The sequence below is a fragment of the Hippopotamus amphibius genome, chromosome 2 (assembly GCF_030028045.1).
Source record: "Hippopotamus amphibius kiboko isolate mHipAmp2 chromosome 2, mHipAmp2.hap2, whole genome shotgun sequence".
In the NCBI taxonomy this organism is placed as follows: Eukaryota; Metazoa; Chordata; class Mammalia; order Artiodactyla; family Hippopotamidae; genus Hippopotamus; species Hippopotamus amphibius.
The window spans coordinates 79,888,992-79,907,150 of record NC_080187.1 but is presented as its reverse complement, the minus strand read 5'-3'; the positions used below and the strand labels follow the sequence as shown (position 1 = coordinate 79,907,150).

The following is an 18,159-nucleotide window of genomic DNA, read 5'->3' as shown; positions in this document are numbered from 1 at the left end:
TAAGCTAAAGTCTAGTTTCTATCAGGAACCAGAGTTCCTGTCTTAGCATTTTCTATCCAACTTCCCTGTCGTTGTCCCTACAGTCTTTTCTGGCCTTCTCTCCTGACCTTCCACTCTGTCCAACTTCCCTTTCTTGTTTGCTTAATGAAAAGTCCACTTATCTTCTCAAAATTAGGCTCCTCAGGGGCATTCTCAACCCACCTCACACCTTGGAAAGACATAGTCCTCCTTAAGAATTTTAAAATACACATTGGGATGTTAAAAGCAGTTACTTTCTGGCCCTAAGGAGTCTTCATTGCGTTAGATTTAAAATGATCAAATCCCTAGATTTACTTTTTTTTTTTTTTTTTTTTTGGCTGCCTCACACAGCATGAGGGATCTTAGTTCCCTAACCAGGGATTGAATCCACGCCCATGCAATAGAAGCACAGAGTCTTAACCACTGGACCACCAGGGAAGTTCCTAGAGTTACATTTTAATGTATTGATATATAGCTTTATCCACTGGTCTGGGATTATCTTTAAAAAGTCATAATTTCTTCTTCTTCTTTTGTTTTTAATGGAACGCTTTATGAAATCATATGTCATCCTTGTTTAGGGACCATATTAATCTTCTCTGTATCATTCCAATTTTAGCATGTGTGTTGCTGAAGCAAGCACTCTTTCCTTCCTCTCTTCCCCCCTTCCTTCCTTCCTTCCCTCCCTCCCTCTTTCTCTCCCCCACCCTCTCTCTCACTTTTTTCTGAGAAGGTGATCTCTTGCCATATGTGTGTGCGTGCACACACACACACACATATACATACATGGTCAACTTGCAACAGTTTAAAACTTATTTTTACTTTAGCCAAGTATACATCTTTTCCTCTGCTTTTTCATTTTTCCCTAGAAAAAATCTTGCAATGCAGTACAACATATAAAAAAGATAAATTAAAGCTTTTTTTTTGTTGTTAGAAGGTAAGTGGGATCAGACCTCTCCTCTTTCATCTCTGTCATTTCCATGGCCCCTGCAGTATCTCCAAGGAACCTCAGGCCCAGAGAAACACAATTGAAAACGCTTGAGTCCGTGAAGAGTTATTAACTGGAATTCTGTAGACTTGAGTTTTAGCTTTAGTTCCAACATCAAATTTATATGTGTCACTGATAGGGTTAATTGTTTCATCTGTAAAACAAGGGTTTAGAACAGTGGTTCCCAGTTTTGGCTGTGTATTAGAATCACCTGGGGAGCTTTAAAAAATACTGATGCTTAGGCCTCAGCCGTACCAATTAAAGTAGAATCTCTGGGGCATGACCCAGACACCGGCATTTTTTAGAGCTCCCCAGGTGATTCCAATGTGCATCCACGTTTCAAAACTGCCAAAGAATTTTGAGCAATAATCCTCTGCACATCCATGGGTCTGTGCAGCTTGCTTTGGTAGATGTCGTTAAAATGTGCAGAGTCCACTCATTTATAGATAGTACTCATTGAGGAGCGGGGATGAAGGTGGGCATACAGATTGAAACCTAGGAAAAAAATTTTTTTGATTATCTTAGTAGCTCAGTGTGTTGGGCAAAACACTTAACTTTGTTATCTCCCTGATGGGAGTGATTTTAACTTCCTGTACAAGGAGGCTCTCAACAGAGAAATCATATTTAAATGCAGTGTTATTATTTTTATACCAGTAATGACACCATTTGTTAATATGATCCAGCAAGAATTACACCTAGATATTTCATTCACAAAATAAGTGGAATAGGCAGATTGACTACTGAAATGTAAAATATGGTTAATATTCCTCAGTTGGTGGTATAGATTGAAGACAGACTGAAACAGCATGTTAACAGTGGCAGTCTACGATACTGAGATGCTGCATCATAAGTGCCTCCATCAAAAAGGCAAAGAGAGGAAAAAAAACAAAACAGGATTACTGCTGTGTGCTTCTTGTCAATTATGAAAAACTACTGTTTCAGCTGAGTTTGTGAAGTGGAAAAAAAATTCATAGTATTGGTAAGCAATTGATCCTAAAAGATATACAAATTATATGATAATATTCAGTCTATGATCTCCAAATGTTAAGTGAATTTATTATGATTGGATAAATTACAATGAATACCAAATAGTTTTAAAAAGATAGCAGAATTAGAGCAAAACTGATTGATATTAGGTATGTTAGCTGTATAAGTAAATAGAAATGCCTTTTCATTTTCTATTACCAAGGCCATTTACATGTTTTCTCTCATATTTGGGCACCTATTAGGTATTCAAGATTCATGTGCTTTAATAGCAAGGTAGTTCTTTTTCTGGAAGTTGATAACATTTAAATAAAAGAAAAAGTGCAGTTATCACTTGTGGCAGGACAATATATATATAATTTTATTATGTTGTTCTTAGACTTTTTGCCTGAATAGATTACCAGCAACAGAATAAAAAACAATTTTGTACAGTTTCTGGACAGAAGGCTCAACTTTGTGTTTTCACATGTTCTAGTCCTCCTTACCTCAGAGGAAATTTTATACTAGCTTTCTTTGTGGAAGTACCCAGAAAGTTGGGCAGTAAGCCCAGTATTGACTTGATAGACTAGGAGAAAGTCCACAGAGACAGTTTTGACAACATGGAATTGAACCAATAGCACCATTGTCCACCTCTGAATGAACTAGGTTAACAAGGACAATGAGTGCTTTACAATGGCCAAGAATGACCACTGGTTAAGAACCTCCTCTATTTTTCTTGGACTTTGTAGGATCTGATATCTTAGTACAATATAAAATAAAAAGTGGGAAGAGTGGGGGAGGGAGGGAGAGAGAGGGAGGGAGGGAGGGAGAGAAAGAGAAAGAGGTATGCAGAGGAATGAAATGTAGTAGTAAAATACAAGAATTATTGATGTTGTCCTTTTCACCAAACTTGGCCAGCGGAGACTGGGAGCTAAATAGTTTGGTTTGGATAAATTTAAAGGCATAGAACATTTCCTGTACTTTATTTGTTATATGGAAATTCTTAATTTTCACATACCTTTGAAAATGTATAATTGGACAAATAAATCTCAGTATTTGGTCATTAGTTATCTCTTTTTAGAGGACAAATCTCTAGAACAACTGCATGAAGTCTTCTTAGTTTGCCTCGTTCCATAGTGATCCCTTATAGTCTGCAATTAAATGATTTACTGCTCATACCATTTGTTTCATGACTCATTAATACACTGCTTAGTGACTTAGTTCTTTGGATGTCTCTTATTTCACTCACATTTTATTAACACATCTAAATTTTAAGCTTTTACTGTGACAGGATTGCTTAAAAAAAGAAGCTGAGCAAGTGAATGTGTGAAAATTGCTCTAGACTGAGTTGTCTAAGAGCAGGAACTAACAATACCATTTATCTGTGTGTTCTCAGCAAACAGTACAGTACAGGCACATAGGAAGTACTTAGTACTTGTTTGTTGAAGAACTGTGTGAGTAGATGAAAGGACTAATGTTGAATGAGGGCACGAATCCACTTGAGGAGTTGATTCATTCATATCTATGAAGGATTAGTCTCTTACCCCCAGATATGAATTTCTAATCAAGGGCAATGTACGCTCTTTACTAATATATTGTGGCAACCAGTCTTATTAATGCCCGTAATAGAGGGAACTTTGATTGGATCTCACATATTATAAGGTCTCTTCACTTTTCAACCAAGTCTTAGAATTTATTTTTCTCTTTTCTGCAGAAGTGAAGATAGCAACCCCCTAACCAACACTCACTCAGTTTTCTCTCAAGCTTCAACTTTCAAGCTCTGTCATTTTTCTCTGAAAGTTTATATTCCACATTGCCCCAAATCATCCTATCATGCCACTTCACTTTATCTCAGGTGGATCTGAGAGAGGAAATCTAGAAGTTCTTTTGGTGGAGAAAGTGTTAGAAACTCTTTGTAAAGTATTTCTGTGACAGCTTAAATGAATTTTTGATAATTATTTCATTGAGATACGGGGTCTACATCTGTTCCTCTTGTATCTGGGTGAGATGGTGACTGCTGAAACCAAGAATATATGGCTGATGTGACACTGAGAATTCTGAGACCAGATCATAAAAGGCTTTGGGTGTTCTGACTTGTTTGTTGAAATAATGGTCTTCAATATGAGAAGTCTGACTCTGCTGAGGCCCCCAGGCTGGAAAGCCCATGTGTAGATGTGCTCAGCTAATCGTCTTACCTGAGACCGGCTTTCCAGCCATCTTTTCCCAGGTGCCAAACATGTGTGTAAAGAAGCCATCTTGAAAGTGGGTCCCCAGCTTAAGCTGTCCTAGTTCCAGCTTTTTGAGTCTCCCCCAGCTGAGGCCCAGAATATCAAAGAGCAGAAACAAACTGTACTCTACGTGAATTCACAACCCACAGTTTCTGTGGTCATTCTAAAAATGCTCATTTTATGCCACTAAGTTTTGCAATGATTTTTTTTTTTAATGCAATAATAGTGACTGGAACAATTTCATGATCAAATTTTGTATACTTAAAGATTTGTTTTAAAAATTATAATCAAATGATTTCTGTAAATAATGTACATCTGTTATTATTAAGTAGCATCCCTTTCCCTAGCTCCATTCCTTCTACTTGGTTCCAGGGTTTTTTCCAGAATGTCCAGCAGAAGCACAAGAAGTGTTGTTTGAAATGGGTGTGTTTAACATTATGATTATTTAAGTTTGCTTTTAATTGTAACATTTAACTCTCTTGATATTTAAGATAATAATAGAGGAGGTTGTAAGCATAGGTATAAAACAGTTGAGGGCTCCAGGTCTGGGGTAGAGCAGTAAAGTGACAAGTTTGGACAGTGAGGTGATGCCTTGGTATCTCAGGCTATTTGGGGAATGGCATATTCTGGTCAACCAAGTTTCCAGTTACTTCATTTTGACAGAGAAACTGATATTAGAGAATAGGTGAGAGGGTTGAAATGTAGAGCTCTCTGGATTGATTTTTCAAGTGGTGTATACATTTCTAGAAAAGCAGCACTTTAACAGCTACAAATCTTTAATAGAGTTGCTAGGCCATCAGCTGACATATCAACACACCTTGAAAGAGTCTTCATAAAATGCAAAGGTAAGCTCTGTCAGATGTTGTTAGCAAAGCAAAGTAAATTCATAGGAAGAAAGAAGTATTTCTTCTAAATACCCTAGTATTATAAAATACAATTCTTCAAAAGTCCTTGAGAAGGTGTTTCAAGTATGAAGTCTGGATGAAATGTAAGGGGTTGAAAAAGCAATACAGTAAATGAAAGGACTTCTCTCAAGATTTAAATAGAAAGTGATAAAAATGTCAAAGTGAAGCTTCATTTGATAATGGGGAAAAAACCCTCAAAACCTCTAGAGTTACTTTAAGCTGAATCAACTGTGGATTCCATAGGGCCAAAGCAAAAAGAAGGATACTTCACAGGCTCCGGGAAATAAAAGATACATTGTTAATACTAACTTAAATTAGCTCGGAACTGCTTTGTTTAGATAGTTTCCAACACAAAGGGTTCTATGGAAGTTTAGGAAAGTTGCATGAAAAAAAGGTAGAGCTCTTTTTTACTTCAAGATTTCTGGGGCTTTAATATACTAATGTGTATTGCGAATCATTCTGATATGCATTTGTTATGCAGTGTTTCCAAAATTCACTTGACTATAGATTTTTTTTTTTTCTTAAGAGATAACCGCTTTGGGGACTTGGGTTCCAGGGGGGCAAACTTCGGGAAACACTGATTTAGTCCTTCTGTTTGACAAAGATCTTATTGACCTTATTATGAAACCAGAAGACATGTGGTCTGTAGGTTTCTCATGGCTCCCACTCCCTGTACTCAAAGCTCTAATTAGCTCATGTAGTTTAAGCAGAGTTTGTGCCTTTCCCTGGCTTCCTTCCTTCTCCTGTTCCTTCGTTCTTCCATGAAGAAGCAATTCTCTACTTGTTGGAGTGTTGGCAGTGCCGGATTCTTGACCTGTGTGATGATTACATGAGTTTGTAATTATACTAGCAGTTATAAATTGTGTAATAACTATGTGTTCTATGCACTGTTCTGCACATGTTTTTCATTAAAACTAAAACATTAAAAGCAAAGTCATATATTTTATATGTTTTCAGTCTACAGTAGCTTTCAATTTGTTATTGGGAACATTTGTATACATTTTTTATTTCCAATTCTTAGAAATCTATGAAAGTTTCAGGATATGGAACTTTCTATTTCTGTTCCTCTTTATTTATGAATGAGCCTCTAATAGACAGTGCTCATGAGTGATTTCTTCCACTTAAGTATATTTTGATTAGGCATGTATTGAATTATATAAAGAACATAAAGAGTAAGACTTGCCTCTTTTTTTTATTTTTTATTTTTCTGGCACAAGTAACCAAGTAAATTTTTGTAAAATTTCTGAAGTGCAAGACAACTTAAATATTTTCAAGTGCTTTGCTTCCAATGTCTATAGTTTATACGTAGAGACACACAATTAAGAACTTCACATAGCCTTTGGTGGATGAAACATCTTTGACAAACTTTTGTTCTTTTACTCCTTTGAACAACTATATTTATCAAATATTTATCAACAGAATGTAATTTTGTTTAGGTCGTTTTGTCAACAGAAGAGAAAAAGTGTGAGTTTTTGTTCACAAATTTAAATGCAGATTTGTTGCCTTCTAGGTATTCATGGATTCCAAATCCAAATATGAAGAGTTTCTCTTCTGCAAAAAAAACTAATAGTTTAAATGAAAGAAATTTTAAAACCTACTATGATATCATTATATCATATATCATTTGTAAAATTCAGTGCCAAGGCAATCTGCCATATTCACTTACATAATTTTATTTCCTATATGACAGAATATTTTTGTACAAATATAGCCCTACCCATAAATAAAATATTGAGTTCTGATCATTGTAACTTGAGATTATAGAAAGATTTACCCAAGATTTTTAAAAAATAATTTTCCTTTGGAAAAAGAAAGTGAAAATTATGAAAAAGTTAAAAAATATTTGGTGCAGAATTTAATCTTTTGATCATATATACAGCAGTAGATGTTGCTTCTTTGTTAGGGAATAATTAAATTTTAGCTCAAAAGAAACAAACAAAACAAACAAACCCAAAAGGCAGGATACAGCATCTGAGGAGCTAATCCTGGCAGTAAGTCAGCCAGTTGGGAACGAACTCCCACTTCTGAGAATGCAAACTGGAGGAACATGCTCATTCTGATTCTTGGTGGTGGAAGCAAGAGGATAAAACTTACATAAAGAATGAATTCTGATTGCATTGTTGGAACTGCATTTGTGCATGTTGCTTTGAGACTCACAGCAACTCTTTTTCTTTTACAGGTAAGTGTTGAAACTGGGAGCTACTAACAGTGCTCCAAATGTTCTCTCCACTCCACCAGATTTTCTTTCATTGCTCTATTACTTGAGCTCTGTGCATGGATTGGCACAGATATTAACTTTAGAGAAAGACAAGGAGGACATTTTAATTAATAGTTGTTGATAAATTTATTCTTTAAATTGCATGATATTTAATTGGCTTCCTAAAATCTGCAAAGCTACCTGCCAAGAGGTTAGAGATATAAAATAATGTAAAGGTCACATGTCCTGAGGACAGTACATAGTATATTCTTAATTGTTGATAGAAAAAATGGGGAGTAAAAAGAAAGGAAGAAGGGAAGGAAGGAAGGACAAAAAATTTTTAAAAATCTGTAAATAACGATTACAAATTGAAGTTAAGTGAATGCTGTGAGAGTAAGCCAACCCTACTTTTGTGGAAAGTTAAGAAGAGAGAGTGTTAACATATAGTTGGGAGTTGCCTGGGAGGATTTATGGAGCGGTGGATCAAATTTTGAAGGATTACAGTCAGGACATATTTCGTGGAGGAGTTGGCATTTTAGAGGTTAGTGAAATAAAGGTTTAAAATAATATTGGATTTACTTTCTGTTTTTGTTCCTTTTTTGAATTTGAATGAGAATGGTGAATTTTCCTTAATTTGGATACCCTTTATTTGGAAACTGGGGTGTTTTACATAAAATCACCCATCTCTAGCAAGGATAGGATTTCCTTATCAATCTTGTCTTCATTATTAATCTAATTTAGTGTTGTAAGACTTTGACACTTTGTATGAAATACTGCCTGGCATTTAATAGGTACTCAGTGTTTACTACTCAACTGATTCTATATCAAGTTGTAGTCACAGAAAGCTACAAACCAAGAGATCCCCCTTTCCTGGTTCCTGTCTTTGCCACCTTTACTGGTTTATCCTAAGGCTCAGTTCTTGGACTTCTTCCATTCTGTGCCTGAACTGACTGTTCTGGTTGTTCAGTCTCATGGTGTTAAATACCACCTATATCCTGACTTACCAAATATACAGCTCTAGCCTAGAATTCTCCCATGAACTCCAAGCTCTTATATGTACTACTTATAGCTTCTGTTGGGTATATAATAGTCATTCGAAACATAACACGTCCAAAATTGAATTCCTCAGTCTGCTCTTACCAAAGCTTCCCTCTCTCACAAATCTGGTGCCTTTATATTCAAACCACATTCAGAATCTACCATTTCTCTTGAATTCCGCTGTTACCACTTTGGCTCAGTCTACTACCATCTCTCACCTGAGTCCCGGTAATACCTTCCTACACAGCCTCCCTGTTTACATACTTCATTCAGTTTGCACTGGAACAATCCATTCTCTGCACATGAGCCAGAGTGATCCTATTAAAATGTATATCAAATCATGTCACTCCTTTGCTTAGAACTCCCCAGTGGCTCCCATCTCACTGTAAAAAGACAAAGCCCTACATGATCTGTTCCCACCATTCTCTCATGTCATCTCCTTGCTGTGTCTCGAGAACTTTAGGTACCTTCCTGCCTCAGGACCTTTGTACTTGCTGTTGCCTCTCCATGAAAAATTTGTTCCTCACTTCCTTCAGGCCTGTGCTCATATGTCTGCTTCTCAGACTCTTTCTGGCCACACTGTTTAAAATTGAGAACCTACATATTCGTCTCCTTTAATTTTTCTCCAAAGCATATTTTACTGATCTATTATGCCTATGGTCCGCCCTTTATGATAGGAGCACCATGAGGATGTGAATTTTTGTTTATTTTGTTCACTGTTCTATCAGTGCCTGTAAGTACCTGGTAGCTAGTAGATACACAATACATTTTTGTTGAAAAATGAATGGTATACATTAACTATATTAATTTATCAAATTTGCTATCATTTCATATTTTTGTTTTAGTAGTTCTACCTTTAAAATTTGGGTGGATTGGGACATATGAATTATTTGAGCTTCTGGCAGTGGTGGGCTGTGGTTGGCTTACACAGGTTCTCCAGAGCTGATTGTACCCATCTCTTTGCAACTCTCTGTTTGGTGACATCATGTTGGTAGCCAGAGTGGGAATATTCACATCTCAGAAACTGGCAAACACTACAGATCAGGGCTTCTTTTCCTCAGAGTCAGGGATGGAATATTATCTGTGGCATAGTGTCTTGGAAGACTATAATGTAATGTAACACCTATGATTTTTGATTATTACCCTTCAATTTTTATTCAACCCTTAGAGCAATGTCTCTGAAGTTGGAGAATGTATCTGCATCACCTGGAAGACTTGTTAAAACATAGATTTCTAGGTTCCACCCTAGAGTTTTGGAATTAGTAGATCTGGGGAAAGGCCTGACAATATGCATGTCTAGCAAGATTTTAGGAGCCACTGTTACTGTAGGTCTGGAAATCTCACTTTGAGAGCCACTGATTGAAAGGAAAAGCCAGGGGCATACAGGGAATATAGAGCCTGAGAAATAATGGTGGCAGCGCCCAGTCATCCTAATGTGGTGCTGAGCAAGAAAACCATAGTTTTCTTGAACCAAACTTATTCACCTCAAAAGTCCTGCAGGTAGGGGGAAAGGGGAGGAGGAGGGATAGATTGGGAGTTTGGGATTGACCTGTACCCACTGTTATATTTAAAATAGATAACCAAAAAGGACCTGCAGTGTAGCACAGGGAACGTGGCTCAATATCTTGTAATAACTTAAATGGAAAAATAATTTGAAAAAGAATAAATACATGTATGTATATAACTGAATCACTTTGGTGTATACCCGAAACTAACACAACATTGTTAATCAGTTATACTCCAATTAAAAAAAAAAATCCAGCAGTCAGCAAGGCTTTACTCTTTGGAAGGCAGTTTAACTTCCTTGATAGTCTTATTTCTCCTTCCTTCTAAGGTAGCTCGTTCCTACCAATGGAATACAGTATTCTTCTTGAGAAGAGTTCTGATTATCCAGTTTTGTCATTATATTTCCAGGAATAATGATTCTTATAATATTTTACTGTCCCTGGCTGGCAGATCTCTCAGTCTGGCTCTGAGTTTAGTCACGTGATAATGACACAATAGTGTCAGCGATGATAGGATGCTGGCTCTCATCCCCAGTCCAGTGGATATTGGGTATAAGGGAAACAAGATTAATTCGAGGCTCTGCTAGTTAGGGAGTTGGGCTGATGATATGTCTACCTTTTCAAAGATTGTGTGATTTTGTGTGTGTGTGGTGTGTGTGTGTGTATGTGTGTGTGTGTTAGAGGGAGAGTGAGAGAGAGAGAGAGAGAGAGGAAGTTGGAATGAGAAATGAGATATGGGATTAATGTGACCAAGCCTACAGGTAGAAGGAAGTATCAGTAGTTGGAAAGAATGAGGAAAAGTAGGGGCTGCTGCAAATGTTATATTTGTCCCTTACTGCAAGGTCACATTATCTAATACATTTTCTAATGAAAATGTATTAACATCTTATATGCATATGATATACTGATACAACTTACTTTATAATTACATATATTTTAAAAAATCTATTCATTGAAAGAAGTATCTTAAGGACTTCTACAAGTCTTACTTAATGAGTGAAAGACTGGTTGAACTTGTAAGCTTTTGTTTGGATAAAGATGGTATTTTTTTAATTTAATTTTTAAAAAAATTTTTGGCTATGTTGGGTCTTTGTTGCTGCACGCAGGCTTTCTCTAGTTGTGGCTAGCAGGGGCTACTCTTCGTTGCAGTGCGAGGGCTTCTCAGTGCTGTGGCTTCTCTTGTTGCGGAGCTTGGGCTGTAGGTGCGGGGGCTTCAGTAGTTGCAGCACTCGGGCTCAGTAGTTGTGGCTCGCGGGCTCTAGAATGCAGGCTCAGTAGTTGCGGCTCACCGGCTTAGTTGCTCCGAGGCATGTGGGATCTTACCAGCCCAAAGATTGAACCTGTGTCCCCTGCATTGGCAGGTGGATTCTTAACCACTGCGCCACCAGGGAAGTCCCAAAAATGGTATTTTGAGGCAGAAAATTACATTTCTTTCAAAAGTATTCTAATGTGTTGGATTTCCATTAATTTAGATAGACTTTTCCAATTAGTCCAAATTGTGAAAGTTTTTCTCTCTTCACTAATCCTTTGGTCGTCTAAACTCTATTAGGTGAGATAATAATTAGAAGTTTGGTGGAAAACTAAACTTGCACATAGGAAGAAGTGTAAAGGTTAGGAAGATGTTTGCATCACAGCCTGGAGCATACATAGCTTTCATTTGTTAGCTCTTGGCTTCCCAGTTTATTATTATGTAAGCAGATTTGCACTCCATTGGTGGTTCTCTACCCCAACCACACATTAGAAGCACCCTTTGAGAATAGTAATTTCTCAGTTCCACCTTAGATCTTCCAGTTTAGTTGGTCTAGGATGGGACTGGGAATTGGAAATTTTTAAAAAGCTCCCTAGATAATTTTAATGTGCAGCCAGGTTGAGGACCACTGCATTTGAGAACAGCAAAAATCATGGCAGCTGAGAGTAACTGAATAAATACTTTTTGACAAGTTTTCAAGACCAATGGCCAGATCTGATGATTCTGTATTGATTTACAATTCACTTCATCTCTTTAACATAAATAACCTATTTCAACCCATCATGATCTTGTGACATGAGTAAAGGAGATAATGCTATACTCATTTTACAGAAGAAAATACTGAGACTTTATACTAATTTTGTAAATGTCATTAGGTACTTAAGTCAATAATTTTAAGAAGATTTGTGTTGGATTATATGCTGCCAAACACTGAACTGGAAATTTTCAGTATAATAGCATGAAGATGCTACATTTGGTTTCATAGTATGAGGATCACATATCTGCTTTTTTAAAAAATGCTTTCCTTTTCATACACACATTTGACCCTTGGAAAATACAACCTTAGCTTATATCTTCACCTTCTTTGTAGCCAGTATTAGCTGTAAGAATTTCAGGCACAGTTTGTTTTTATCATTCTTGTTTATTTTGACTTATTCATCACATTCAGGATGTTTACAGTACATTCCTAACTTTGGGGCCATTATTAAGCTTAGAAGTGACATTAACCTTCCCAGAGAGAATTGTCGACACAGGAAGGCTGACAGCCTGATCCTCTAATATGAAATCACAGGTTTGAAAGGTGAGGAAATTGACCTTGAAATCTTCCTTTTGCCGCCTGCCGTACTCTGAGCAGTCAAAGTCGTTCTGACTGAAGGGCAGGCTGGGCCGCTTGCTCTTTGCCTTTCACTATGCTTTTTGTGGCAGACCAAACCTCCATTAGAAGACTGTTGAAAAATGCCGTAAGCACAGCTGCGAGAAGGATTTCTTTGTGTTAGCACATAAGCACAGTAGTCTCCAGGCTTGTTTGAAAGCCATGGTGAGTGTGTTCGAAGGGACAGCTCGTGTCTTCAGAACAATCGTGTGTCAGAGTCGGGATTTGAACTCAAAGGTACTGACTCCCAGGCTTGTGCTCAGACCAGCAGGTCCTGCTGCTACTTAGATGTTTGCTATTGTAGAATTGGGCTGAACAGCACAGAAAAAGGGCACATCGCCTGTGAAATGATATGGTTGGTTTACCAGGTGCAAATATGTGGGTCAGGAGCTTGATGCTTCTGGTGATGATAAATGAATGATAAATGATAAATGAATTAAAGGAGAATCATCTGTGGCCATTTTAATAAGTGCATTGATGAAAGAATGGAAGTGTGGAAAGAACGCAGTAGAATATTTACTTAAGCAGATTTTCTCCAGACTGTCAAATGACAGGACAGGAAACATTTTTCAGAAGCCACAGTTGGGAACTTTAGATCCTGGAGTGGGAATACTACATAGTGAGAAACTAAAACCACTTTTCAAGGGAGAATTCTCGTGGGCTGTTCTGTGGAAACACCTGCGTTCCGTTCATTCCCACCAGCGTAAATGGATAGTTGGCAGAAAGGGAAGAGGCTTTCATTTTATCTGGGTCTGAGTCATCTCTGTATCCACTTCAAGTGTAACCAGGGGTATCATTAGTTGAAAATGGGTCCCGATTCAGCCAATCCAAGTATAATGTGGGCTCCACCCTTCAATGCACAGCCCGCTCTCTTTATACCAGTGTTGCAGACCACTTAGACAGTTGTTGCTAACCCTACTCTCATACAAACATGAAGTTAATAATAAAAAACTTCATGAGAGCATTTGAAAAAACAACTGTGTGTGTATGTGCGTTAAAGTTTTCTGTAATTAACCCTACAAATTCAACAGATCCAGGTCTCTACCGTGCCTTTTTAAAGGAGATATACTCTTGTACAGGATCACTTTCCCAGGTGGAGGAAGTCTATACAGCATACAAATTTGTTCTGGGGGTAAAGCTCCATCCCACTTATGAAGCAAGTCTCTTCCTTTCGCAATTTCTTCCTTTCATATTTCCCTCAGGCTAATGTTTTCCACATGTAGGGACATAGATACTTTCTATTAATTTTTTTTCACTTATGGCTGCAACTAGGTTAAATTTAAACAAAAAGTTATTGAAATATTAGGGGAAACAATAAAACTGTTATTTACAGCTTATATATAATATGTAATTGCACATGTATGAGTGTATGTTGTTAGTTGATGTACACATACATACTTAATATCTCCTCCACGGCTTTAATTCTAGCTCCTTTATGACATTATTTCACTCAGGGACTGACTGAGGGAATTTCTATTGGTAATGAGGCTAACATTTTGAAAGGAAGAAGCGGGAGGAGCAGATGATGACAGGAATGAGAGCTGCACTATTTAAGAGCAGTCCTGCCACAAAACCAGCATCTCCTTGAGGTACTTAGTCACTTTACTGTTTGAAAGAGAGTAGTTTCCTCAGTGGCAGATGAATATACTGTTTGGGTAGAGATGTGTGATTGTAACGTGCTTTGGCATATGTTGCTAAGATGCCACTTAGAATCATGGAATACTATCGCTGGAAACCACCGAGAGCTTGTAGTGCAAACCTCCTCTGTACAGGTGAGAGGACAGAGGCCCAGAGCAATCTGCCTTCTCCTGGAGCACTGAGCTAGTTAGTAGCCCAGAGAGGACTAGAAACCAGAGAACCCCTAAGCCAGGGCTATTTATGCCTTGCTTACCTTCTCTAAATGTGTGGGGAAATTAAGGAACCGATGTTGTACTGTAAAATGGCACTCCAAAGTAAATTTATTGGTAAATTGCATACAGAATCCAGGGACATCTGTAAAGGAAATAATAATATAATATTCTTCCATTTTCCTTTCTTTCCTTCTCCTTCCCTCCTTTCCTAGTTCATCCCAATCCCCAGGTGAGGAGTTTATGCGTGCTTTTAGACCCCGGTTCTATAGATTGTCTTTGACTCAGGCTTAATTACCATTTTGGCTGTGTCCCAAGATTCATAACTTTTCTGTTACTCTTGATTCACAAATACTGTACTTATTTTTTGTAAGTTATTCTGGAACTCTCTTGTCTTCTCAGGATAGTGTGGAAATATTCTAGGTATTCAAGACAAAGAACCTTTTGATGAATCCCAGGGGAATATATGTATAATATATATAATACATCTGTATACAAACATATATAAATATCTCAGAATTTAACATGCAGGTAGGTCACCCAGACCTTTAATAAGACCAGGTAGGTCACCCAGACCTTTAATAAGACCAGGTAGGTCACCCAGACCTTTAATAAGACCAGGTAGGTCACCCAGACCTTTAATAAGACCAGGTAGGTCTTATTAAAACGCAGATCTCGGGGTGGAGCCTGAGATTCTATATTTCTCGGTTTTCCCTCAGGTGGTGCTGATGCTGCTAGTCCATTGGCCACCCTCTGAGCCACAAGACAATGGCCATAATAGTTAAAATATTTGCATTTTAACAAAAAAAAATCAATATTTTAACTTAAAAAATGACTCAAAATGGGAATTTCAAGCAGGTATAGTTTTGACAATCCTTATATGACAACATAAAGTCAGGTGGTATTTACCTCCGTCTATATCAGGTCTATTCTGCTAAGCCTCTTTGAGCTCATCATGTAAAAGAGCATCCAGAAGATCAAACATATTATTCTATACTGGTCACAAATTTCAACCATGAGCAGATGACTTCCTCTTCCTCTTGGATGTGTTCCCTCTCTTCCTTCCTCTCTCAGAAATACATGTTAAGAACTTCTCCTGTATAAGATGCTGATTTTGTTGGATCTGCCTTTGAAATTAAAAAAAAAAGGTACACATATTGAATATTTATTTCTTAGTTGTTAGGAGCAGTGGGTTCTAATTTTAATTTGGGAGGAGGTTCATTTCATCTTCCTCTCTCCAGTCCCTATTGCAGTCTGTTTCTCTAGCACATATCTTTTACTCTGTTTTTTTTCCCCCTCTGTAATTGTCTTTTCAAAGCCATAGTTAGAATTTTTCTTCCTCCCTCAGTATTATGGAGTGTTCCTAGCAGGATGACTTAATTTTGCCTCAGCCTCTATTATGGTGCTTTATATATTAATATGCACAATAAAGTCTCAATGAATAAATACACACAATAAACATTCATGATATTTAGTTGTCCTGGTTCTTTGAGGTGACTCTTCTCCATGCTGGTCTACAGTGACATAAGAACAGTATTTGTGAATTTTTGGTTTTCTCCTTCTAGAGTCTGGTGATGCAATTATTCTCTGTTCTTTATGTATTTATATACTTTTCAACTAGGACAAAAACACTTTTTTCAAATAATATCTGTAATCCTACCAGTTCTACCTGTGAAGTTGCAAATTTGCCTTCTTTGGCATGTCTGATGTAGAATAATCTTGTATATGTGCTCCCATGTATCATTGTGTTCTGATGCAACTGGGAAAGGAAAGTAGGTGTTTCTGATTGATCATTCTTTCTAAATTTGAGCCTCTCTTGTTTGAATGAGCTTGTGGAGAGAATGTAGATCATAAAATTACCAGGCCACAACGAAGGTCTTTTGTTTGTGTGCTTGTAACCTAAGTGACGTTACTCATTTTTTTTTAAACTCATTTTATTTTCTTCTTCAGGTCTTTATTGTAGTGTAATTGCTTTACAAGTGTTAGTTTCCGCTGTACAACAAAGTGAATCAGCTATATTTATACATATATCCCCATATTCCCTCTCTCTTGAACCTCCCTCCCACCCTCCCTATTCCACCCCTCTAGGTCATCACTGATCATCGAGTTGATCTCCCTGTGCTATGCAGCAGCTTCCCACTAGCTATCTGTTTTACATTTGGTGGTGTATATATGTCAATGCTACTCTCTCATTTCATCCCAGCTTCCCCGTCCCTACCCTGGGTCCTCAAGTTTGTTCTTTACATCTGTGTCTTTATTCTTGCCCTGCCATTGGGTTCATCAGTACCGTTTTTTTAGATTCCATATATATGTGTATATACGGTATTTGTTTTTCTCTTTCTGACTGACAGTACTCATTCTTTATGAATCATTCATTCATTCACTCAGTCCTCACTGAGGACTACCATGACTGGGCATAATTAGCAATAAATTCCCTGCTTTCTTAAAGTCAAATTCTGTTTGTGTGTGTATGCATGTGTATGTTTTATAAAGTTAAAAAATAAAATTTAGAACCTCATTTCTATTAGTGATAAGAAGAGTAAAACTATATAAAGTAGGCTAAGAGGCTAAAGAAGAGCAGGAATAGCATAGCCCTTAATTTGGGTTTTTACAAAAGGTTTGCATGAGAAGATGTTTGAGCAGAGACCTGAGGTGAAGTGTGGATGTTGGGGAAATGGGTTTCAGGGTGGGTGAACAACACATGCTAAGGCCCTGAGTTGAGAACAAGTCTGGCGTGCTGAATGAAGAGTGAGTCTTCCATGGCTGATGGAGTGAGAAAGGTGAGTGAGGAGGTGCGTGTGGACAGATGGGCTGGCCCATTATGGTGGGTGTGGTAGCTGCTCAGTAAATGGAGACCATGCCGCTCTTATGCTCGAAACTTTCAGTGACTTTTATTGCTCTTAGGAAGAAGATGCAAAAGCTTGAATGAAAGCTTAATCCTCTGGCCTCATCAGACATGCCATACTCTCCTAAATTCCCTCTGCTCCAGGCACCCTCCCCACACCTCCACACCCCACCCTTTTCTGGTCCTTCTTTCTCACTGTTCTTCTCACCGCAGGGCCTTTGAATGTGCCAGTCCCACTGCCTAGATGACGCTACACCTACATCCTCAAGCTTTTGCCCCTTCACATCTCAGCTTCGTTATCAATTCTTTAGAGAAGATTTCACTGGTCCTCTGATAATCCCTGTTATTGTGCACCCAGATATCATGTATCCCTTCTTCATGACACTTATCCACATTTCAACTTTACATTTGTGTGGTTCTTTGTCTTTTTCTGCTACCAAATTATAAGTTCCATGAGGCCGGGAACCAGGCTGTTTTTTCCCACCACTTTGCCTCTGACACCTCGTGCAGTATCTGTCACACAGTAAGTGGCTCAGTCAGTACTTGAATAGTTGATTAAAAAAAAAAAAAAAACTCCCCCACCTTTTTTTCTTTTTTCTTTTCACCTTGTGTTTCTCTTCTTTTTAAAACTCCTATTCCTCGTTTACCCCTTTGTTCTCTTTCTTTATCTCTCATTTCTTCTTTCTTCATCTTGCCTAGTGAAGACTCTTTCACTGCTAAGTTCAAGTTTCTGTATGTAAGTGAACATTTTCTAAAGACTAAAGGACAATGGTAGAAAAGAGGTGGTGGCATTTAATAGCATGCTGCCATTCTATGTGAAATCAAAGCTGCCCCTTCATAAGAGAACATGACTACTATATCTTCCTTACAGTGAAGACCTACATCAGACACTGCAGCAAGGGTGTTTTTCCATTTCATTTCTTTTGTTCTGCTTGTGGCTTTGCTAAATCCATCTATCATTACCATTTATAATTTAGCACTGTCTTCTAGCACAGTGTGATGCTATC

The 18,159-nt window shown here is 37.7% G+C and overlaps 1 non-coding gene across 1 annotated transcript; it reads right to left on the bottom strand.

The window, feature by feature from the left end:
- Positions 1-551: 551 nt before the first annotated feature.
- LOC130847312 (U6 spliceosomal RNA) lies at positions 552-658 on the bottom strand. Its single transcript, XR_009052084.1, has one exon. It is a non-coding gene; the product is annotated as a U6 spliceosomal RNA (small nuclear RNA).
- Between the last annotated feature and the right edge of the window lie 17,501 nt (positions 659-18,159).